This window comes from Silene latifolia, chromosome Y, assembly GCF_048544455.1.
Source record: "Silene latifolia isolate original U9 population chromosome Y, ASM4854445v1, whole genome shotgun sequence".
In the NCBI taxonomy this organism is placed as follows: Eukaryota; Viridiplantae; Streptophyta; class Magnoliopsida; order Caryophyllales; family Caryophyllaceae; genus Silene; species Silene latifolia.
The window spans coordinates 118788756-118813166 of record NC_133538.1 but is presented as its reverse complement, the minus strand read 5'-3'; the positions used below and the strand labels follow the sequence as shown (position 1 = coordinate 118813166).

General features: G+C 39.1%; 1 non-coding gene across 1 annotated transcript; it reads right to left on the bottom strand.

Moving 5' to 3' along the window:
- Positions 1 to 7589: 7589 nt before the first annotated feature.
- On the bottom strand, positions 7590 to 7696 carry LOC141636687 (small nucleolar RNA R71). The gene has a single exon (XR_012541284.1). It is a non-coding gene; the product is annotated as a small nucleolar RNA R71 (small nucleolar RNA).
- Between the last annotated feature and the right edge of the window lie 16715 nt (positions 7697 to 24411).

Here is a 24411-nt window from a genome sequence, read left to right as displayed (position 1 = left end):
AACGAAGAAGTAATCGCGTTTTGAAAACTGCTGCACGAAGTGCATTTTACTCGTGAAAATTTCGATCGAGTTGTATCTTTAATTCAATGGTTTGCACATCGAGTCGACAAATTTTCTCGGATTGTAATAGTTAGCTTCCTACTGGCTCCCCCACTCCCGTTCTAATCCATGAACTGATTGCTTGCTTAGTAAAGCTCAAACAAACCTTCGCATGCTAAACAACTTGAACAAAGTAGTTTAAATTGTATTAAACGACTTAGAAACTATGCTCACATGCTAGGATCAAAATGGTATTTTCACTTTCATACAAATGATCATAGTCTTAACCGATTAGCCATCATAGTCCTATGTAAAGGCCAATGTTTACAACGGGCAGGGGTGGGTTTCTTATTAACAGACTTTCCATCACGTACCTTCACAACGAATACAATCTCTATTGGTTTCTGAATTCCCTTAAATTCAGTGGCGACTCCAAACATTTTTCAAAAAATCGTGAATCCGAATTACCACATCCACAACTCTTAAACACATAAATCACGGCAAAATTTATTGTATAAATCACCACATGGTCCACATTGTTGTTTTTTTTTTAATCTAAATCTGTCACTATATAACAAATATCCATGTGATGTGCGCTTATTTTGTACCATTTTTTATGTGACTCGTATTTACGCACATTTAGTCCCTTAACTAGCCTTATTCCTATGCTTCCTAGCTGTGGACATGGGTCCACCTGCGACGCCCAGCCAATCTGTGGACGCGCAGCGGTCTTTTGAAAGCCACGCTTGGCGGCCTAAAAATGCTTTCGACCGGATCATTTTAGATTGGTCGGTTTCGTCTCGGCAAGGGTCTCGAAACGATGTAATAGATGTTCGGAGTCGCCACCAAGAATTTCTGGGATGCTTGGAACCCGTTCGAATCCACTTTATACCTAGGTCAACCAAGGCAAAAAGCGGTGTTTGACATAGGTACTAAAGATAAGGAGTCGTCCCTCTTTAGCATCCTATCTCTAGAATGACATTAGTACGCCCTGGATAAGGTCGTCCACTATCTAAAATTTCTGAGTAAGAGGTGAAGGTACGTATTGGGAAACCCTTTAACCAGACACCCAATCCCGCCAGCGGTAGCAGCTTCTACTGATCGATCTTGGTTGGTTAAATGCAAAAGTTGATAAAACGGGTAAATGCATGAATGCGCATCCACAAGTTTAAACCTAACATGTGAGCTTTCTATGTCGGTTATTTATCCAAATATCAAGTAATTGATGTCCAATTAGATTTAATGTTAATTTACATGCAAGACGGAAATTAAACATCCATTTAACGAGTTAGGTTCATGGTGCATAACGTGATCCATTTGTCTTAGAAAGGCGTTTTGCAAATACAATATAAAAAGGGTAGATTTGTTATCTGATCATCCTAGACAAGTGCTGGAAGGGAGGCAGGGTCTGCATCAGGCTGGCTATTGAGGCGCGAGGTGTCAGGCGATGCAAGCAGGCATGTCCTGGTTAAAAAACTTGAAAATGGTTGGCCTGTTTAGGCGCGAGTCAACAGACTGTCCTAGGGACTTCTTCTGACTGTTAAAATGTTTGTAAAACGGCTTGTAAAGGGGGTGTTTGAACCCTTCTTTATTTGAAAAGGTCGTTTAGACTTTTTTTGTTTTAATATGAGGAACGAGCCTTGAATAATCATCATTGTATTGGCAATATTCGACGTCGGGTTCGGTTTTGCAAGCTTGACAAGAATAGTTTTGAAAAACGATTATGAATTAATTGAATTAAGTTCATTTGTTTGTGATTAGCCAATGTTTATCATCGTACTCGGGTTAAAAACCGACATGGTATGTGGAACCAAGGATGACTTTGCATTTATGACTAATATGTGTTTGTTTTGAAATGTGAAGAAATGAAATAAAAGGTTTTAAAATACCTTATAAAATGTAATAAACCAAATATTATCACTGAAACACGGATTAAACCGTCATGGTATGAGGAACCAAGGGTGAAAATGATTTATGGTTAAAAGTTTATCATGAAAATGATTTGAAATATTCGAAAGGGTAAAACCCGATTGCAAATAGGACATGATATAAAGAGGAAAGATGAGAGAAAACACGGGTGGATTAAGGCCTGAGAGGGCATAGAGGCGTGAGCTGCCCCCGCCCCCGCTACGCAAGTAGCCCCTGTCTCTGGCCAAAATCCGGTTTTGGCTCATCTAACTTATATTTGAATCATGTTATGCATGTTTTAGCATTTTATAGTCATAAAACAGATGAAAAACATGAAAGAAGAGGATTTTTACACCCTCATACTTACATGCTAGGCTTGAGACGAGAAATCGATGAAAGTGTAACAAATTGTTAGGTCGGAAAACTCAGTTGAAAACCATTTTAGCAATGTAAGGAGTGTTTTGTTAAGTTTAGTGATGGTGTAGTTGGTCGAGATGGTCGGTCAAGTGATTTAATGCACGATGACGATACCAAACAATATGTATGGCTTGTATTTTCGATCGGTAGGTTGAAAATACGTGTCGGTTTGTGACTTAAGAAATCGAGTCGAGAATTTTAAAGGAGAGATGAGGGGCGGACACTCGCGTACCTTCAAATGGTGGAATTTGAGGGGTATTTATAGATAAATGGGTGGTTTTGTGCGTTATGAGCGACGTGGCCGCATGGGCTACTCAAAGAGGCACGAGACATTTCACGGGTCTTCGAGCTTTCTTATCACTATCACGCAATTGAAATCATGATTTGTTCAATCCTATGTTTTGGATGACATGATTTGTACTTGACCATTCAAGTATTTCGTGAATACTTAACATGGAAGTTTTGTGAAGTTTATTTTTTGTGTTTGACTCAGTTTGACTCGTTGTTGGAGTCGGAATTTGAGTTTTTGAGTCATTTTTTGGTCCGGTGCCGGTTTTGACTCTAGTTAGTGTCCTTGCGACACCGTCGTCGTGCATTAAATACTCCAGGTACTTTTGAAGTGTTTTGAAATGTTTTGTTTTCGAAATCGTTTTGATTTTTCCGACGTATAATTATACAAAACTGTCGATTAAACGCTTCGATTCCTAAGCATGTTGTAGTCCGATAATCATCGGGTGTTTGTTGGAGACTTGGGAGATTCTGGGTATCTACAGAGCCCCCACTTTGATTGAGCCTTGGACAGGGTGAAAGTCAAAGTATAGCCCCAGGTCAATCGGAGATTACAACCTGGAGACCGAAGCGACGTCAAGGCGGCTCGAAAGGGTTCGGGCCAAGGACCTGCCATCGGGAAAGGCGACGCCAAGGCGACTCGGGGTTACGAGTCAAGGACATGTCGTCATGAACAATTTAGAGTCTATCGACAGTCCGTGCGGGTCGTTTAAAGTCCGTTAGACTATGTACGAAGGCTCGCCAGCCATAAGAAGGTGTAATACCTGAGGCATCTTCGAGATATGTCCTTGAATTATTTCTTCTTTGCTGGCAATGGCTCGCCAGCCGTGTTGCGGATATGATGGGGCTTGCCAGCCGCATTAAAGGTGTGCATTGTAAGAGAAAGATTACACAAACAAGATCCGGAAAAGTAGAGAACAAAGTAACCTCGGACAGTACCAAGAGCGGAGGAAAGGTTGTATGAAAAGGAATCCCTAAACCTAATTACGTCTCTCCTATTTATAGGAGAGATAATTATTTAACCTAAGATAACAAAATAAATAGGTTCACGCGAGAAAAATCCCACGTCAGATAGCAAACTAGTCGATCAAGTACTTTGAGACTCCTCGAATGAGTAACTCCAGCCAGAAACCTCTCGATCGAGTAGATAAACTACTCGATCGAGGAACCTCCAAATTCCATCTTTCGATCGAACAAGGTAAGGTATTCGATCGAGGTCTTCCCCAAACCAAAGGGCCTCGATCGAGCAAAAAGGTCAACGAAACTTCTTGATCGACCAACTGTCATTGATCACAGCCAAAGGACGTATGATTCTAGCTTCCAAGGTGACTTCACGCATCCCAAGGCAGCAGCATTACCACTTCAAATCCACTCATCTCCTAAATGCAAGCTGAAAGGATAGTTCCAGGCTCAGTTCCGTTTCTTTCAGGTCCATTCGTGCAATTAAAGCCAAACGAACCAAAATAGAATATTTGGGGCATTTTATAGCATGAAACTACGGGAATTGCATAGAAATACGTGCATAAGAGGCTCCAAAAGTCTATATAAAATGCACGTATCAAATCTCCCCAAACCAAACCTTTGCTTGTCCCGAAGTAAACTGGCACTTATAGCCAAAATAGTCAAATGCAAACGAGTTGTAAGATGTTTATAAATAAGCTGAACTGTCGACCTTGCAAGACCTTCAAAAATGGACTCTCATGGGTCACTCTTCTCTCATGAAGCAAAGGGTAAGCATATGAATGTAAGAGAGGAAGAAATATAGAAATCGCTCACCTAAACTACGACCCACATAAACATGCATGCAACTAACATGATAGACAATTCTTGCTACCGTGCACATACATTCCAACCAAACAAGGTCCCGTCACAGCCGAGGACTTACAAAAGCATTAAAAAGTGAGGCAGTGGGTAAGAAGGGCAAAACATTTTTGGAAATGTGAGGTTAATAGCCAAGGTAGAAACCTAATCAAAACCAAACTAAACAATATCTGATTCTTAACCATCTAAAAAGTGAAACACAAATGCCATTTATTTCGGCATACAAACTCACTCAACCAAATACATACTTCTCATAAGATAAAAATAAAACATAGGAGCAAAACCGACTTTTATTCAACTCTTTTTTCAATTCTTTTCCTTTCTTTTCTTCTTTTTCTTTTTTTTTTTTCTTTTATTTGCTCGGTTTTTTTCATTTTTCTGTTTTTTTTCCTTTTTCCAACTTATTTTTTCATTTCATCCTCCTTTTTCCATATACCTACTCCAAATCAATACAATACAAACCAAACTCGGCATGATAAATTATATACCGCAAAAACATACACTAAACTAGCTTGACAAGGCAGACTAAATTTGGTATATAGTTAAGGGTCAAAAGGCAAATTTGGCTAAATGTGGAGATAAATCGGTAAAAATGAAAAAAAAAAAGGGGAATGTAAGCACCTCCCTGCATGTGACACCAACCACTAACCCGAATGTATGTAGGCAAAAAACAATTGAATTTCATATACGTGCAAATTAATGAAACATGCTATGCAAGGAGTATACTACTCACAATCCTAGATGAAGTGGTCACAAATGACACCAGTTTATACAGTTGTAAAACTTAGAAAATATGAGTAGGATGCAAAAATGTCAGGTCAAGTCTATTCGTTCAGTTAATTTCAACATAAACTCGTAGATCATTGATGCGTGTCCTAAATATGATGTTTTACACCGTATTTTACACGCATTTCAGAGCTCATTTGTGTAGTTATGCTACTATTTTCCCTATTTCCGTCTACTTTTGTGGTTTTATGTAATATTGCAGAAATGTGAAGAATCCAGCGGGAAATGAGCCAAATCCGTCCCCGAGTACTTGGTATAATATTTGACATGAAGTATTTACTCTGGAAGCAAACTTGGTGCGCGTATCGAGGCCTGAAAGACGAATTTACGAAGCTTTTGGAGCCAAGTACCCGTTGAAGTGGTCGATATACTGATGCTCTTGGTCGATATACCAGAGTACGATTATCAGAAGCTACTGTACAGCGAGGGTTGGTCGATCGACTAGTCACAGTGGTCGATCGACCACACCGTGGTTCTGACGCAAATTTAGAATTCCGAAGCCCATTGTAATTAAGTTTTAGGAATAAAAGTTACGTGACACGTCTACATAACGTAACTCCTTCCTACTGCTATCATCATCGAATTAATTAGGGTTCAATACACAGAGAAGTTTAACTTTTGATTAATTCATTAGTTTAGATTAATTTTCCGTCAATAAAGTTTTATTTTGCATTGGGTTTGATCTTTTCTCTTCAATTCTTCTTTACAGTATTCTCTGTTCCTTTGTTCAATTTTGTTACTTTAATTCCTCCGTAGTTTAGAATTGCTAGTTTAGATTTCCCAAAGCCAAATTGTCATTTCATGTTAGTTATTTATTTAGTTAATTTAAGTATGAATTCGTTTGCTTTATTTGTTAATTGTATTGCTGTTATTATCACCATCATGAGTAGCTAAATCCTTTTGTGCTAAGATGTAGGGGATCTGTAGGTTAGACGGTTTCGACATAGGTGACCTGTTATCGGGCTCTGGTCGATCGACTGACATACATGGTCGATCGACCGCCACGTGTTAGATTAGCTGCGTCTTAATTAATTTAATTGCTATATTTGGCGAATCGAGTGCACGCGACTAGTTGAATGCTTAGGAATTGACCGACCCGATAGATCGAAAGATAGGGGAGGGAAATAGACTACTTAATTAAGACGACTAAATTAGCAAGATCGAGAGATAACTTAATTTAGGCTTTAAGTATCATTAATCAAGAACGAAAGTTAGTATTAGTGAGAATTAGGGACCCATAGCTTAGGCCGAACGGTTGCTAACTGTTAAATTGGACTGAGAGGACTGTTTATTTTCCCGTCTAACATGTTTAAAACAGTTTACTTAGAGTTGTCGCCGTCGAAACTACAGTGAACCGACCATCTTAGCATCCTTTTAATATTTGTTTTCATCTGTTTCATCTACTGCTCATTTATTTACTTTAGTTTAGTTTTAATTTGATTCCCCTTTAGTTATAGAACTATTCAAATCAAACCCCCACACAACTGTTAGTTTACATTAAGATTAGACAACTATTAATTGCATCACCTCTCTATGGTTCGACCCTGACTGTCACTAGCTATATTAGTAGTTTGGATTTATAAATTTATCTTTGATACTCCACGACGGTATCAAATTTTGGCGCCGTTGCCGGTGAGGCAATTGTTTAATTTTTAGTTGTTTTTATTTTAGTCTTTATCTTAGTTTAAGGGACATCTGTTCCTTCAACTCTTCTCATATTCTACTTGTAGTTTCCTCTTATGCGCATATCACAGGGTGGTGAATTACGACCACTAGATCCTGAGATCGAAAGGACTTTGCGTGAGTTGAGACGATCATCTAGAATATCACCGACAGAGGAGGAGCTGAGTACTTTGTCTAGTTATTACGAGAACGAGTTATTTGAGGAGGATCCACCTTCGTCTCCTATTTCTAGTTCTTCAGCTGAGACCGTTACATCTCCAGATATGGCAGAAGAACCAAGTATAGCCAGTCACTCCAAGCCAAAAGCTAAGAATCTCTATAAGGGATTCGCGTTTCCAGCTGGGACAGATAGAAAATTTGAACCGAAACCGGCCTACATTAACTTGGTTGAGAGAAACCAATTTGGGGGAGCTGCAAATGAAGATGCAGCTAAACATATAGAGATATTCATTGACTACTGTTGTTCCATACCCCTACCAGCAGGTGTGGCCCAAGACCAGGTAAAGGAGATGATGTTCATATTCTCGCTTCGTAATGCTGCTAGGGAGTGGTACCGAGATCTGGATCGAGCTGCCAATGGTATTTCTGATTGGAATTCGCTGGCCCTAGCATTTTATAAGAAATATTTCTCTGCATCGAAGACCAATGCGATTAGAGATCATATCACAAGCTTTAAACAGGGTCCTGATGAAAATTTTCATGAGGCATGGGTCCGTTTTAAGAGGCTGGTGCGATCTATTCCGCACCATGGGTTCGAACAATGGTGCCTGTGTAATCAATTCTACAAAGGGCTTTATGATGATCAGAGGGCTATCCTCGATGCTGCAGCTAATGGTAGATTCCAGGAGAATGTTGGAGAAACTAAGGGGTGGAAGATTATTGAAGATATGGCCATCCATAAAGCTAAGCATGGGAATTCTAGAGGAAATCAGAGAAGATCAGTTGAATCTCCTGTTGTAGCTGCAATAGAGGCCCTTACTGCGAGATTCGACAAGATAGATTTTGGGGGATCCCAAAAAGGTGGGATGTATAAAGTTAACGCAGTTTCAGACGGACCGTTTACATGCAAAAGATGTGTAGGAGAGGGACATGTTTCGGAGTTTTGTACTAGTTCGAATGAAACATGTGCTGCCTTTCAACATTATAGGCAGACTGGTACTTATCCTGATCCCTCTAATGTCCACCCCAATTTGAGGTGGACTAACCAGAATGTCCTTAATCCGGGTCCACCACCGCAGCAGCAGCAGAATTATGTGACCCCTCATAAGTAGCAGCAGTATCAAAAACCTCCCTATGTGCCTCAGCAGCAGCAATTTTAAGGTTCTGATATTTCTGAATTGAAAAACATGGTTCAGGATTTGTCGGGTTTGCTGCAAAAGGAGTCTCTAGCTAGAGAGACTTCTACAAAAATGTTGGAGAGTCAAATTGCCCAATTGGCAAGCAAAAGTGCAACTAGAGCTCTGGGGCATTTACCGTCGCAGCCGGATCAAAAAGAGACTCTAAATGCGATTACTTTGAGGAGTGGGTCTACGCTTGATGGGCCCACTATGGTCGAAGATGATACTGAAAAAGATGAGGCTGAACCAAGTAAGAAAAAGGCTGGAATGAACAGTAGCAAGAAAAAGACGATCAGCAGGTATATCAGTCGATCGACTGACACACCTGGTCGATCGACCAGCTCGCGCGACAGTGCAGTTTCTGGCCCTGAGGAAGCCAACCGATCGACTGACCTACATAGTCGATCGACTGAAGATACTGCTGATGCCGAACCTTTTCGTCCTCCAATGCCAGATAACTTGAGGGACTATTTTTTTTGGGGTACGGCAGCTCTGAAATTATTGAGGAAAGATCCAAAAGCTGATGGGTCAGTTCCGGTTCAAAAGTATGACCCTACGACGGTTAATGGGTCATTCCTGAGACGGTATAAAGAAAGTTCGAGCTACAACAAGGAAAAAGTAGTGGATTTTCAGCCTAAGTCCACTGATGCCGGTATGAGAGACCTAGAGGAGAGGGCTAAGTTGCTTCTTACAGCCCCTTATCCAGAGAGATTGGTGTCGACAAAGGAACAGGTATCGTTTAACTAGTTTGAAAATGTTATTCGTAGTTTAAATGTGCAAGTTCCTGTCTTAGAGTTAGTTAATCAAGTGCCTGCTTATATGAAATTTATGAAGCAGCTGTTGTCTAAAAAGAAGTCACTTGATACTGTGCAATCTGTTGCACTAACTGAGGAGTCATGTTCCTATTTGACTCATACTACACCTCATAAACTAGAAGACCCAGGTAGTTTTTCAGTCCCATGTAATATTGGCACCTTTTCTATTGAGAAGGCATTATGTGACCTAGGGACCAGTATTAGTGTTATGCCTTTGAGTCTTGCTAAGAAATTGAAATTGACTAGGTTTGCAGTTACTAATCTGACTGTACATATGGCTGATCGTTCTGTGGTCCAGCCTATAGGAGTCTTAGAGGACATTCCTGTGCAAATAGGAAAGTTTTTTTTCCCAGTTGACTTCGTTGTGCTAGATATGCCCGAAGATGCTCACATTCCTATCATTTTGGGTAGACCATTTCTGCACACTGTTGGTGCAGTTATACATATTGGCTCAAGGACATTGACCTTAAAGGTAGGGAAACAGTCCATTATTTTTGCCCAGACCTATAAGAAGAAGGATGCCATGTACCCAGTAACTTGCAATGTAGCTAAATCTTATGTTGTGTTGCCTGATATGCCTACCCCTATGCCTATTTCTGCTATAACACCTCCGCCCCAGATTGGGAGCAAATTGGAGGAAGATCCTTCTATTTTTACTGTTGCAGGAGCTGGTTTGGGGAAGTTTGATGTAGGTAATGTCGTCGGGTCACATCCAATCAAACACATTTATAATACTCAACAAACAACTAGTTAGCGGTAAGTCGAGGTCGATCCATGGGACGGTGGTTACTCAAATTATTCAATCTAATTATGGTTATGCTTGGGGTTGTCACAATTATAATGGGTTGATGATTCTAATCTAATAAAAGCAATAAACAAGCAACAAAAGGAAAGATGTAAACAATTGATTAAAAAGCACTAGGGTGTCATGGGATCATAGGGGAATCATGGGATATGATCATACAAACATGTTCTCAAATTATAAGCAAGCAATTATTGTTGTGATGGATTGAGTTGGGTTATATCTTACAATCCTAGGAAAGTTTGGGTCCCGGAGCCGAATCGATTAGATTGTACAACACCTACAAGTCGACTTAATCTTCCCTACTCAACAACATGCATGGTCTAATGAGACTCGAGTTGGGTTATGTCTTACAAGTCTCATTGAAAAGATAGAAGATGATAGTAAATGCAAGGACTCATAGGCTTAGCATTTCATCAAACATAACATGTGCATGAGTTGAGATCAAAACAAGCAAGCAAATAAAACATGAAAGCATTTTAATTTAAGCATGAATCATTCCCCATGTTGGTTTCCCCTAATCACCCATTAACCCTAGCTAAGAGACTACTCACTCATTATCATGTTGATCATGCTAGCAAAGTTGTCAATCATACCAACAATATGAAACATGATGAATAAATGAAAGTAATTAACAATAATTAAAAAGGGATTAAGAGATTATACCTACTAATGATTCCAATAATAAAGCAAAGATAAAAGAAGTACTTGAATGCTCGATTGAGAGGTTGTCAATCTCCCAATAATAACCCAAATAATCTTCAATTACCCAAAATAAAGGATGAATAAAAGAGAGATTAAGGAAATAAAACTTGTATTAGAACTTGATTAATTGTTGATTACAAAACTAAAGAGAGATTTGATTGATATTAACTACCCTAATTATTGATAAGAAGAACATGCACCTCTAATTAGACTAATGGGGTATTTATAGTGAAAATTAGGGAGGATGCATTAGGGTTAACTAAGGGCTAAACTAGTAATTACACTTTTTAGATTGAGCAAGGAGGAGCCGGTATTTTTCGAAGGAAGGGCTTCTTTCTTTGTTGCTTGAAGAAGACAATTCGTGCTGGAGCCGAATCCGGGCATCCAAGGGTGAAGACGGGCGGATTGTAGCTCACGTAGCAAGGAAAAAGTTTCCTGTCCAGGAATACGCCCGTCCCGAGCGAAATATGGGCGTCCTGAGCCTCAACCCGAGCGGGTTCATCAGTATCCTGCTCCAGATAGACTTGACCCGCACGGGTTGAGCTGCTATTCCCTTTCTTTTTGCTTTTAAGCCTAAGATGCCTCCATATACTCCTTATTTATTCTTCCTTGGTCATCATTCTTGCTTCCTCTTCATACTTAGTCCATCAAATATCGTCAATAAGCTTCCAAATATGCACAAAAGACGGGAATTTCCGCCTTATTATCTTCTTTCCTACAAAACATGTAAAATGCACTAGGAAAGCAAATAGGAAGGATTTGACGGATAAAATGGTCATGAAATGTTATAAAAGTATGCAAAATAGGCTCAATTAGGGGACTAAATGTGCGCAAATAATGTTCACATCAAATATCCCCAAACCGAACCTTTACTCGTCCCGAGTAAAGAGGTGACAAAAACTAGACCTTTATTTAAACTATCCTAATAACAAAGCCGATATGAGACAATTAGCGGGTCTCACTCCGCCCCTTCAACTCAAAACAAGACAACCATGAGGTAGGATGCCTTCTTGCAAGGCAAGGTGGGTCTTGCCAAAATGGCGACACATCCAAACATTAAGCACACAAAATCAAGTAATGGATGCATCTACAAAAGAATAGCCACTTTCCTCATCTAAGCGGCGGAAATTATCTACAAAGGAATCATTTCAAGGGCACACAATCCTTCATAGATGCAATTTCTTCAAACTACTAAGCCTAGAAGGATACCAATAAATCACCTCCAAGTTGTGTCAAGCTAGGGTACCTTTGTCCTCAATCGTTAAATGCTTTTGTCAAGCGTAGACTCCCTATGATGTTAGAAACACTGGAGGATCGCTGAATTCCCCCTCTTGCCTAGACAAGAAGAAGGGTCGTCCCCTCTCTACCATGCACAAAAATGGATACGATGGATAAAGGGATCAATAGATATTTGAGTTTCACTTTGGGAGTTTGCTTTTGTTTTTATTTTCCCCCCCAATTTCTTGTGTCATTTGACATTTGAGAACACTTTCTTTGCCATTTCTTTTTGATTTTTGGCATTTCAACACTTGACAACTTTCAACTTTTTGCACTTTCTTTTGAACATTTTCAAAGTCACCTCATATGTAATGAGGGTGCCTTATATTTGAAGCTTTTAGGAGTTCTATTTTTGCTCCTCATTTCTTTTGATGCATTTTGCAAACTTTCTTTCACTTTAAATTTCATTGAACTCAAATTGATTTCTTTTTGTGCCCATTCCCCTTGATGATAAAAATGTATGGTAGAACATGGATGAATGATGGTTGCATAGTTTCAAGGGTCACCTTGGAATAAACGGTAGCCAAGGAGTTATCACACCACAAGGTACTCTTGACTAGGCCTTAAACCATGGGTCAAAGGATACTAGCATGACACATCCTAGGGTGTTTTAAAAGTATTCTAACAAGCAAAGTCTTAAGAAGAAAAAGCATCTATTAGGGCCTATATACACTTGTCAAGCTTCCCAAATAGACGGTTTCACAAAATTTTTCTAACATGCAACTACATGCCATGATGCAACTATCATATATATACATCCTAATGCATATGATTCTACCAACTAATATGACATATAAACTAAATGCAAGTTCTAAGTTCACATTGTTTTTACCGCATCAATCAAAATAAAGCCACATAGTCATTAACATAAAGAGGAAAAAGGAGATTGGAAAGATCATACCATACGCTCTTCATGATCCTCATGTCTCGGATGTGGCGTAGTCAATCAATGTGAAAACGGTGAACAAACACAATATATACAAAACAATATATATAAGACTACACTAAAAAGGAAATGAACATGTTTTTGGATTTTTAAATTTTTCAAATTTTTATGTTTTTTGTTTTTATGAAATTAAAAGACATATTTTTATGATTTTTCGAAATTTTTCAATTTTTATGCATTTTTGGAATATAAATTCCCATCCCCCACTTTATTTTGGACATTGTCCTCAATGTACATGTAGGAGTAGGAATAAAAAGGAAATACATGTTTTTGGATTTTTTATTTTATGGAAATTGAAGTACAAATGCAATGATATGATATGAATGAATGCATGCTCTAACTAAATGCAATTCTATATGACATATATAACAAGTGAATGCAATCTAAACTATACTATATGATGCATGATAAATACTTAAGTCACCTATGATCAAACCTCCCCAAACCGATTTAAACACCATTTCTAGTGTAGAAAAGAATAGGTTTCGCCATTAGTAACTATGCATGAATTCTAATCTATATGCAGCTATCTACATGAATCATGTGGGATAATACAATGCAAACTAATCTAATTATGTGAGGTATATTACAATGCAAACTATACATGAGAAATAGGGAAGGAAGGGTCTTACAATCACGATCTCAATCAAAGCCTCCATCATTAAGGCTATCATCATCTCCAATTTCTTCTTCTTCTTCTTCCTCTCCTCCTCTATGGTCATCTTCATTCAAGCCTTGGTTTGGGAACACAAGGTGCGGTTGCACCCAAGAAGGCCTAGGACCATTAGGATCAATAAACCCTTGTTGTGCCATATGATAATATTGAGGATAGAGGGCCAAATAGTTGTCTTCTTGCCCTCGGTGCATCCTAACATCCATGTTGCTTATCATACCCATCAATATATCCATGGCCGATGGTGGGCTACTCGGGCGAGGGGGAGAAGGTGAAAAGGCTCGGTAGACATGGGGGTATGGAGGTATCTCCGCATATGAGGGCCGAACATCACGAAGGAATGGTGGAAATCCAAGGCTTGGACCTTGGGACGGTGGTGGTGCATGGGAAGGAGTAGAAGGTGCCTCCTCACGTCTCCTAGGTGGTGGAACCCTAATCCTCTCAATGGGGAGGAGGTAGCTCGGCATGGGTGCAAGGTAACTCGACCTATGTGTGATAGGAGGAAAGTCCCAACAAGGAAGGGTGAATGTAGTGCTTCCCTTGGTGTACCAATCAATACCTCCCAAATCATTATGTTTCCACCATTTGTGATGCCTAAAGATGACCCTCTCATTAAGTAAATATCTCCAGGTAGAGGCTCATATCTCCCATCATCGTTAAACCCCGGACATAAAGCATCGGCCATCCTAGTCACAAGACCACCCATCACAATTCCCTTTGATTTTGTCCTACCCTTTGATAGATTTCGAAATCGGACAAGTAATTCAAGAGCGGGATTAAAGTTGTACTTTGGCAAACCTTGGACATTCAAATATGACTCAAGAAAAGTCATGTCAAGTTGACTCACACATCCCGTGTCACTTCTACCATGAATAGTCCCCGCTATAAATTGATGCCACATTCTAATAACCGGGTGATAAATGCAAAAGGCATGACACATCTTAAAACCCTCTAATTCCAACCCGGTGATTGCTCTCCACAAATGTGACTCCGTGAACCCCACGGGCTTTTCAAGGTCGGTCTCGGGTATCGCAAGCCCAAAGATTTCACCAAAGGTACCCAAATGCATTTGATGGGTCTCATTACACAACCTAAATTCCAAAGACACCCCATATGTCTCTCCTTCAAATACTTTGAGACTAGACAAGAATTCCAAGGTGAGGCTAAGGTACATTTCCTCATGTATATTAAATAAAGTCTCAAGACCCATTTCTCTAAATAAGGACTCGGTTCGTCCTTCAATACCAAGTTTATCCAAAGTTTGACGACAAATGAAAAGAGTGGGTTCGAACTCCTTACCAAGTAGTTTCAAAAATCGCTTCCTATGCTCATTTTTGATGAATACTACCTCCGGGAAATCATCAAGTTGCTCAATCGCCGGCACTAACTCCTCTTCTTGCATTTGGTACTCCGGTGGGGCATTAGAATTGCTTCCTTTTCTTCTTTTTGATCCCTTAGAAGTAGTAGCCTTACTCTTGCCCCAAAAATTCATTGTTGTAGTCTTGAAATCCACCAAGTGTCACTACCCAAGAATGCCACAAATCTTAACAAATAAGAGCCAAACAACCTTGAAAATGCCTTACTAGAACACTAAAAGCAATGTAGTGAAGCTAGAAGGCAAAAATCAAACCCGAAAATCAATTGTTGCTCACGGATTTTTGGAGCTCCAATTTTTGAAATGATGAAAATGGGTGATTTTGAGCAAATAGAAGGTTGGAAAGTTGGTTTTTATTGTGTAGAAATGGTTTAGACTGATTTTTAGAGTAATTAGATGGTGATTTGGTTGGATTTTATGGTTACTTGGGTGAGTTTTGTGAGTTGAGGTTGAGTTTGAAGGTAGAAGATGAAGATGGTAGGTGATCTTGAGTGTAGAGTGAATTTTATAGCTAAAAATCAATGCATTCACGAGTCAAAGGCTGAACACGGGTGGGGTAGCATTATTCTGCCCGTGAATCTGTGAAATTTCAGCAATCAGAGGGTGGACCCGCTCGGGACAGAATTAACCCGCTCGGGTTGGCTGGGAACCCGCTCCAGATAGTTTCAACCCGCTCGGGTTGCCAGCAAAGAAGGGCGTATTTCTTAAAATCCGCCCGGATTCTCGGGCAGGGAATTTTTCTTCTTTTCTTGGCCTTCAACCCGCCCGGATTTATCTCGAGATGGGCGTCTTTTTTGAAATTATGGTCCAACACCTTTCCCTTGATAACACACTTACTCATAAGCCCAATTTTTCCATTTTCTTTATTTCTTGACATTTTTCATCTTCTCATTTTCATGAATTTCCTTCAAAAACTCAATTAAAAATATGAGATCCCTCCCTTTCATCTCTAATGCAATTAAATGAATGCAAAACTACACTAAATGCATATATACAAATTAATGGTTATTGAGGAACTCCATCAAACCAAGGACTATCAATTAACAATTTCATAGAAAATTATGACTAGCACTCAAAGCACGTAGAAGTCGGTCAAATTCTTGGGAGTGGGACATGAATAGGCATGCATAGCAACACAAGATTATGCAATGAAATAATGCCCAAGTAAAAGACCGAACAAGCATGTGACGAATATGATGACAAAAATCATAAGAAAAATGGACGGAAGGAACATGAAATGAGTAGTTGGTTGGCAATTCACTCAACTCATCCTCCAAATAGTCAAAATCACCACATTCAATGCAAGTGCTCTCATTATCATCCAAGGTGATTTCAAGAGTGTCTAATTGAGGTTCCTAAATGTCCTCATCAAATTCCTCATCCCAACAAGGTCCATTATCAAAGGGGTTGTCATAGCAAGGCTCACCAAGCTCAACACAATTGTCTCCCTCAAATATGTCATCCTCAAAGGGTGAGTTTTCACTCAAGTTCACATCCATATCATTCTCACTTTGCCCATTAACATCAAATTCCATGGAGGTTGATTTCATTGAAACACAAGAAGAGTAGGATGACGGCATCCAAGCATTAGTTTCACAGTCAAGAGTGTACTCTTCCTCATCATCACTCTCCTCATCTAGCACTCCATCTTTCCAAGGTGGGGTAATTTTGTGGACAAAGTGGGTTGACTCAAGGTTATAGGAAGGTTTCTCATCCTCACAAATCTCATTTTCATCATAGTTTTCCTCAATGAATTTTTGAAATGTGGTTTTTATCACTTCCATACCTTCTTTGGCATTCTCAAAGATGTCATGTATAGTTTGCTTAAGACAATGGGTGGTCATGAACTCAACAAATTCCCAAAATTCCTCACAACTCATCTCACATATCCTACCACCACTCAAGTTAAATGCCAAGTTGCGGGTTTCAAGGTTCATGCCATTATAAACAACACAACATGCTTCATAATTTGAAATAGTAAAACCATGATGCCAAGCATGAGTCATATAATCTTCAAATCTTGCAACATATTTATCAAATGATTCATTTTCATATTGCCAAAAAAGTGAATGTAGACATGTTGAGCATGTGAAAAAGAACAAGTACAAGAAATAAATTCCCAAGGAACCAAAATTCCTCAAGAAGAAGCACAACTAAAACTAGACAAAAGAACATTTCAAATAAACAACACCGTCCCCGGCAACGGCGCCATTTTGATGTGGGTGATGTCGTCGGGTCACATCCAATCAAACAAATTTATAATACTCAACAAACAACTAGTTAGCGGTAAGTCGAGGTCGATCCGTGGGACGGTGGTTACTCAAATTATTCAATCTAATTATGGTTATGCTTGGGGTTGTCCCAATTATAATGAGTTGATGATTCTAATCTAATAAAAGCAATAAACAAGCAACAAAAGGAAAGATGTAAACAATTGATTAAAAAGCACTAGGGTGTCATGGGATCATAGGGGAATCATGGGATATGATCATACAAACATGTTCTCAAATTATAAGCAAGCAATTATTGTTGTGATGGATTGAGTTGGGTTATATCTTATAATCCTAGGAAAGTTTGGGTCCCGGAGCCGAATCGATTAGATTGTACAACACCTACAAGTCGACTTAATCTTCCCTACTCAACAACATGCATGGTCTAATGAGACTCGAGTTGGGTTATGTCTTACAAGTCTCATTGAAAAGATAGAAGCTGATAGTAAATGCAAGGATTCATAGGCTTAGCATTTCATCAAACATAACATGTGCATGAGTTGAGATCAAAACAAGCAAGCAAATAAAACATGAAAGCATATTATAATTTAAGCATGAATCATTCCCCGTGTTGGTTTCCCCTAATCACCCATTAACCCTAGCTAAGAGACTACTCACTCATTATCATGTTGATCATGCTAGCAAGGTTGTTAATCATACCAACAATATGAAACATGATGAATAAATGAAAGTAATTAACAATAATTAAAAAGGGATTAAGAGATTATACCTACTAATGATTCCAATAATAAAGCAAAGATAAAAGAAGTACTTGAATGCTCGATTGAGAGGTTGTCAATCTCCCAATAATAACCCAAATAATCTTCAATTACCCAAAATAAAGGATGAACAAAAGAGAGATTAAGGAAATAAAACTTGTATTAGAACTTGATTAATTGTTGATTACAAAACTAAAGAGAGATTTGATTGATATTAACTACCCTAATTATTGATAAGAAGAACATGCACCTCTAATTAGACTAATGGGGTATTTATAGTGAAAATTAGGGACGATGCATTAGGGTTAACTAAGGGCTAAACTAGTAATTACACTTTTTAGATTGAGCAAGGAGGAGCCGGTATTTTTCGAAGGAAGGGCTTCTTTCTTTGTTGCTTGAAGAAGACAATTCGTGCTGGAGCCGAATCCGGGCGTCCAAGGGTGAAGACGGGCGGATTGTAGCTCACGTAGCAAGGAAAAAGTTTCCTGTCCAGGAATACGCCCGTCCCGAGCGAAATATGGGCGTCCTGAGCCTCAACCCGAGCGGGTTGAAACTGACCCGAGCGGGTTCATCAGTATCCTGCTCCAGATAGACTTGACCCGCGCGGGTTGAGCTGCTATTCCCTTTCTTTTTGCTTTTAAGCCTAAGATGCCTCCATATACTCCTTATTTATTCTTCCTTGGTCATCATTCTTGCTTCCTCTTCATACTTAGTCCATCAAATATCGTCAATAAGCTTCCAAATATGAACGAAAGACGGGAATTTCCGCCTTATTATCTTCTTTCCTACAAAACATGTAAAATGCACTAGGAAAGAAAATAGGAAGGATTTGACGGATAAAATGTTCATGAAATGTTATAAAAGTATGCAAAATAGGCTCAATTAGGGGACTAAATGTGCGCAAATAATGTTCACATCAAAGTTAGAGCCGCATGTTGCTCCAATTGTGAAGGAGCCAATCGTTCAAAGAGGCGGTCTAGGATGTCTTAGCTATGGCACAGATGAGGAGCCTGATGAGGAGCCAGTCAAGGTGACGGAGTCCGATTTGGATTTTTACGAGCCAGATGAGGTCATTGATTAGGAAGATGTTAGAGATGCTGATCCGTTGAGTTCTGCGGATAATGGAGTCGTTAGGTGTGCAGCTGAGGAGATGATTACTGTAGAGGCTACCTCTTGTAGCCAGAAGCCGAGCAAGTGGGCCATTCAGTGGCCATTCTTGATCAACTATTAGTTGATTAAGACTTGTTAAAAACATTTTATTGATTTTGTTAGACTTTTTATTGCTTTGTTGTGCGCGAGACGTTGCGTTAATAAGTTTGCTTAGGATTTAAAGACTATAGACTGTTACTTAGGGTTTTGCGCAATTTTGGGCGCGTTATTATGTGTATTTGCAGATTCATAGACCATATTAACTCAATTTATTGTGCTAATTCGAAGAAAACAAAAACTTACAGCAGGTAACTTAGTCGATCGACTGAGGTGTGTGGTCGATCGACTACGCCGCGACTCCAGGGGCTTCTGTTTCTGTCACCCTGGTCGATCGACTGGCCTGTATGGTCAATCGACCGCTTCATGCTGCTGTACATGTTCACGACCATTCCCCTACTGTGTTTGGTCGATTTGCGGAATTGAGGGAGTCTTTTCTCCACTTTATTCTCCGATTCATTTATGTTTTCTTCCGTTTTCTTATTTTGCTCATAATTTTGCGTTTCGTAAATTGCTTTCTCGGAATTACGCGCGGTATTTTTTGTTTCTTTTCCGGTACCTGTGGTAGCACTGCTGGCTACTGAAACCTCCTAGCTCACGCTGGTTTGGGGAGGTTTCCTGCGGCGCTTAAAGTCTTGTGAGTTTACGAGTCCTCCTTTTATGTCAATTTTAGTTATAATTCCGCAAAATCCCAATTTCCTTTGCTTATCTTTCTTGTATGATTTCGCACAATAGGGACATTGTGTGATTTGGTTTGGGGAAGGGTTATGCGTCGCATTCATTATGTTTTGCATTCACGTTTACATTTTATGTCTTGCATTGTTATTTATTTTCCCTTATATATACAGAAAATCCAAAAAAAATTGAAAAAATTGAAAAAAGTCAAAAAATGCATGTTTATTTTAGCATATAGGTTGAGTCGGAACGGTAGTATTTCAATGATGACATTGCATTTTCAGCTGTTTTATGCCTAAGCCTTGCTAATTGACATGTTATTAGTAGAATCACATATGCATACCTACGAGTTTTCGTTAATTTATTTGCTGAATCTTGAGACTGGACATAGATTTTTGGCAAACTACATCATATTCTGAGATTTAGAGCTTATAACTGGTGACATTCATGACCGGTTTATTGAGGAATGTGAGTAGTACTCCTTATGAGACATGTTACATCAATTTACATAAATATGAACTTAATCTGCTTAATACCTGAATGCATTCGGTTTGTGGTTTGTTGACACATGTGGTAGAGGTCCCCTTTTCTCATTTTACCCATAAACCTTACATAGCCAAATGGCCTTTGGTGCCATAAGCTACATACTATATTTAACCCACCTTATCTGAGCTAGTATTGGTAGTCGTGGGAATGTGTTTATTGTATTTTGGTTATATTGCTCTTTATGAGAATATGTTGGTGAAATGTTGAAGGGAAAGAAAAGGAAAAGAAAAAAAAAAAAGGAAAAATGATTCAAAAAAAAGAGGTCGGTCGGTCGACTGGACTCATGGGTCGATCGACCGTGCACTGCAGAAATGAAAAAAAAAAAAGATCAAAATCGCATAATTCAAAGTCTTTATTAAATGGCGAGTTTTGCTCCCATGTTGTATTTGTATCTTATGGGGAGTTGACTAATTGTGGAAATTGTGAGATTTGTGCTTCTAATTGGCACTGTGTTATATCGATTGATCTTGAGTTTGAAGTTGGGATGTTCCCGTAATTTGGATTTGTAGTTACTAGCTTGGCTTTAACTTCTCATATCCAAATTTATTTTAGCCCCTTCTTACCCATACCTCACATATCCATATTTGCCTCGGCATGTGTCATGGTCTTTTATGCTTGGAATGCATATGTACGGTTGTAGAGATCATTTTCATGTTAGATTGCAGGCATGTTCTTATAGGTCGTAGTTAGGTGAGTGACATTACAAAATTACTTCTTTCTATCTTTTACATATATTCACCTGTGCCTATGTGTGATATGAGCGACCCGTGAGACTCCATAATGATAAGTCTCTATAGTTGACGGTTCAGCAGTTTTTAACGACTACATAACTCGTTTGCATGATTCATTTTGCTAATTGATTGTTGATTTGTAGCATTAAACTGGTTTAGGCTTTACAGTATGCATTTTGCTCTGAGATTGAACTCGTTCAATAAGGTTTTAGGATCGAGTCAAGTTCTTGCTTGGGGACAAGCAAGGGTTTGGTTTGGGGAAGTTTGATGCGTGTCCTAAATATGATGTTTTACACCCTATTTTACATGCATTTCAGAGCTCATTTGTGTAGTTTATGCTACTATTTTTCCTATTTCCGTCGACTTTTGTGTTTATGTGTAATATTGCAGAAATGTGAAGAATCCAGCGGGAAATGAGCCAAATCCGCCCCCGAGTACTTGGCATAATATTTGACATGAAGTATTTACTCGGGAAGCAAACTTGTTGCGCATATCATGGCCCGAAAGACGAATTTACGAAGCTTTTGGAGCCAAGTACCTGTTGAAGTGGTCAATAGACTGATGCTCTTGGTCGATTGACCAGAGTACGATTATTAGAAGCTACTGTACAACGAGGGTTGGTCGATCGACTGGTCACAGTGGTCGATCGACCACACCGTGATTCTGACACAAATTTAGAATTCCGAAGGCCATTGTAATTAGGTTTTAGGAATAAAACATACGTGAAACTTCTATATAATGTAACTCCTTCCGACTGCTATCATCATCGAATTAATTAGGGTTCAATACACAGAGAAGTTGAACTTTTGATTAATTCATTAGTTTAGATTAATTTTCCGTCAATAAAGTTTTCTTTTGCATTGGGTTTGATCTTTTCTCTTCAATTCTTCTTTACGGTATTCTCTGTTCCTTTGTTCAATTTCGTTGCTTTAATTCCTCCGTAGTTTAGAATTGCTAGTTTAGATTTCCCAAAGCCAAATTGTCATTTCATGTTAGTTATTTACTTAGTTAATTTAAGTATGAATTCGTTTGGTTTATTTGTTAATTTTATTGTTGTTATTATCACCATCACGAGTAGCTAAATCCTTTGTGCTAAGATGTAGCGGATCTGTAGTTTAGACGGTTTCGACATAGGCGACATCTAATCGGGCTCTGGTCGATCGACTGACATACATGTTAGATTAGCTGCGTCTTAATTCATTTAGTTGCTATATTTGACGAATCGAGTGCACGCGACTAGTTGAATGCTTACGAATTGACCGACCCGATAGATCGAAAGATAGGGGAGGGAAATAGACTACTTAATTAAGACGACTAAATTAGCAAGATCGAGAGATAAGTTAATTTAGGCTTTAAGTATCATTAATCAAGAACAAAAGTTAGTATTAGTGAGAATTAGGGACCCGTAGCTTACGCCGAAAGGTTGATACCTGTTAAATTGGACCGAGAGGACTGTTTATTTTCCCGTCTAACATGTTTAAAACAGTTTACTTAGAGTTGCCGCCGTCGAAACTACAGTGAACCGACCATCTTAGCATCCTTTTAATATTTGTTTTCATCTGTTTCCTCTACTGCTCATTTTTTTACTTTAGTTTAGTTTTAATTTGATTCCCCTTTAGTTATAGAACTATTCAAATCAAACCCCCACACAACTGTTACTTTAGATTAAGATTAGACAACTATTAATTGTATCGCCTCTCTGTGGTTCAACCCTGACTGCCACTAGCTATAGTAGTAGTTTGGATTTATTAATTTATCTTTCATCTCCACGACGGTATCAATCATGCAATAAGACAATGCCAAGAGAATATTAGTTTATCACAAGGCTTAAGAAAAAAGACTAAGTGTAGTGCAATTTCATCATTGAAATATACCGTTCCGACTCAACCTATATGCTAAAAGAAACATGATATTTGAATTTTCGATTTTTTTTATTTTTATGAGATTTTTGAATTGCTGAATTTGAAAAAAAAAACAATGCATGCAAAAATTAAACGTGTTAACTGAAATGCAATAAAAACACAATGCAGACACAGATATGGATGCATAAACCCTCCCCAAAACAAACCGTGTAATGCCCTCATTGTACTTAAAAATAGGGAAAGAAATGCAAACTGAAAAGGAGAATGAAGCTCGGAAAACTTACAAGATAACGCGAAGTAGGGACCTCTCCAAACCAGCCAACAACATGGGAGGTCGCTAACAGCTCCATAACATCATCACTGGAAGCGAATCAAAACAAGCCTAATCGATCGAGGAAGTGCTCGATCGAGAAGGTCATGCACTCGATCGAGAGGTACATGCAGACACGCAAACAGCGACAACAAATACGACCAAAAACCAAGTCTAAAATGTTCCACAGTGTATAGTCGTGAAAACCTATTATTGAACACACAACATAAGTGAAATGTTCGAAAATCAACTGAAAAGTTTTAAACTCCGGGTTGCCTCCCGGTCAGCGCTAGTTTCACATAGGTCCCAGCTCGACCTTCTCTTCTTCATCCACCATAATTGAAGTATAGTGGTAAGTATTCCCGCCTGTCACGCGGGTGACCCGAGTTCGATCCCCGACAACGGCGCCAAAATTTGACACGGCTGTCGCAACCCTGTATCAAAAATAAAACAAACATGCTCTAACTAATGCAGCAGAGGCAAGTCGGGTATCGTATCCACAGGTTGGAGGTCACTATCTACTCATTATTCAATATGTCTATGCAAATCAATGGCCCACAATAAGGCTTCTGACTGAATGAAGTCCCCTCGGTATCCATAATTTTTACTTTTGGTCACCACAGCAAAGCATTGGAAGAACAGCGGCTCTTTACAGCATCAACTACGTCGTGTCTTTTCTTGGCCTTATCCCATGCCTTCCTCTTATGGGGGATAGTATCTTCAGATCCTCCTCCCGGGTCTTCTAACTTTTCAAGACCTTTATAAGAAGAAACAAGACGATATTTCCCCAAGTTTCTCCCTAACTGGGGTAGAGGCGTCAAATCAACAGTAGTATATGATTTAACGGAAGGAATAGAAGGAATCCCATTGAGTTCAACAGAAGGAGTAGAATTACCTCCAATTTGACAGGATTGGTCATCAATTACCTTGTTATCATCATCCGGAATAGGCGTAAATGACAAATCAACACTGTTCATAGCCAGATCACTCGATTGAGAATGAATGGTGCTCGATCGAGTGATTTCTTCACCAATACTACTCGATCGAACACTTGCATTCGTTTGATTTAGGTCTTCCTCGTACAAAGTGTTCGATCGAGTGTTGTAATCTGGTCCATCGAACTCCTCCTCATATAAGTCATTCGGTCGAACATTGTAGGCTGTTCGATCAAATTTTTGTTACTGTACAATGCAGAAGTCTTAGTATGAAGCTTCATTTT